Source organism: Bidens hawaiensis, unplaced genomic scaffold, assembly GCF_021521415.1.
Source record: "Bidens hawaiensis isolate Kalapana, Puna unplaced genomic scaffold, B.hawaiensis_p1.1 tig00019953_1, whole genome shotgun sequence".
Taxonomy (NCBI): Eukaryota; Viridiplantae; Streptophyta; class Magnoliopsida; order Asterales; family Asteraceae; genus Bidens; species Bidens hawaiensis.
In genome coordinates, this window is record NW_027493034.1 from 362,196 (window position 1) to 364,335 (window position 2,140).

A 2,140-nucleotide genomic window follows, 5' to 3' on the forward strand; every position below is an offset into this window, starting at 1 on the left:
TTAAAAAGAAGCGGGAAAATACCCCCTTACCTTGGCGAACAAGTAACCATAAGACGGATGCGGGTACAGTGTTAAGGCAAAACCCTTCACATACCTAGCACCCGCAGGGAATTGAAGCCAAGAAAACCTTGGCAAACAAGTAACCATAAGACGGATGCGGGTACAGTGTAAAGGCAAAACCCTTCACATACCTAGCACCCGCAGGGAATTGAAGCCAAGAAAACCTTGGCGAACAAGTAACCATAAGACGGATACGGGTACAGTGTTAAGGCAAAACCCTTCACATACCTAGCACCCGCAGGGAATTGAAGCCAAGTACCTCGGCAACCAAGTAACTATAAGACAGGTGCGGGTACAGTGTAAAGGCAAAACCCTTCACATACCTAGCACCCGCAGGGAATTGACGCCAGGAATACCTTGAGAGTAAAGTAACCGTAAGACGAGCGCAGGTACAGTGTTAAGGCAAAACCCTTCACATACCTAGCGCTCCGCTGGGAATTGAAACCAAGAAGGATCTTCGGGGCAATGCTTGCGGAAACGGAAATAGCATCCCCGCATAGCGGGAACATCGAGAACTACGTTGTTTGAAGCTCCAGGATGGAATTGGTGGTCTTAACATAATTGATCACTATGTTCAAAACTACCAAAACCTCATGGAAAATACATACAACTGGGACTCAATGCTCCTGACTTGCGAGGAGGTTACAGACCTACCCGCATCATACCCAAAGACCAAGCAGGAAACTCGGGCATTTCTGCAAGTGACAAGGACTTCCGCGGAAAGAATCCCCATGGAAAACCTTACAAAACCCTTTTCAAAACCCTTTGCTCAAGTCCAAAAGTTCACCTCACTTCATTAAACACTCATGAGAAGAACATTGGACTGGGGGGACTTGAAGAGGTAGGTCCCAGCAGAGCCCAGTTAGACCCGCAAGACTCACCTTAAACAGGGACGTCTGCGCAGAGACCAACTGGATCCGCAGGACCAACCATGCTCAGAGACGTGACGTCCTTACGCGCAGTACGCAAGCTGGTCCCGCAGGAAATGCCTCCCAATGGTGAAGGACTCCGCCTGTCCCCGCAGCCTCGGATACAAGCCATTAGGGAAGGCCACCCGCGCAGCATGGCTACACGCACAAGGCACTTAGCTCTCAATCGTTCAGTGTCACCTGAAGGAATGAGCCAAGCCGGGAGCAATCCCGCACAAAGGCGGGAGGGGGAAAACTCCCGCCTAAATGAGCCAGTCCGTATGGAGGATCTTTTGTGTGATACCTGACGAGGTACAGACAAAAGATCTGACCAAGAATGCGACAGCTCACTGACAGCAGCATGGCAGACAGCACGCCACAGCACTGTGACCAATAGCCGCCGCCTACCCACCAACTCCTGCCATACCACGTGCCTAGCCTGTAGTTGGCAGAAGAGGAAGAGTGCACGACACGCCTGCTCTGTGTCAGCCGCTACCTATCCACCACTCACAGGCAGGGCACGTGCATAGGTTACAGTTGGTAGCGTGTTGGGCCGGCTAAACCCCTTGGAAACCTACCTTCGGCTATAAATACCCCAAATGGTATGACCATCTGATCTTATCATATCTTATTACATTATCATCATATATACCTGATATCTGCTCTAGCAATCTCTTAATATACTTTTATATTTAAAGAGCAATCTAGTCTGATTCTCACGCCGGAGGGTGGTCACAAGGAGGAACCCCCCCCTTCTCAGTGACGAGCTCACGGTGTCTGTTTTGCAGGTTATCAGAAGAACCATCTTCCAAGGGTCTAACCCCTCGTGGGAAACATCTCTCCAACCCCCAGGTTACCAGTAATCTGCCCAGGGTTCGGTTAGTGTTTCTTCACTTTCTAAATTGACTGTTTAACTTTTTAAAAGTCAAAAACTAAATCATTTGTGAACCATATTTGAACCAACCAGGTACAGTAGCCACTCAATATTTGTTTTTTAGTTTATATTCATGCCAAAATTCTATTTCTTAAATTCAAACAATTGGTAAGGTGCAGTTCCACCAAAACATGACACTTTATTTGTGATGAATTTGTCAAAGTTTAGACTAAAATGCAAACTTTGACAACTTTGAAAATGGTAATCGAAATTAAAGTATCATACTTACCTATTTCAC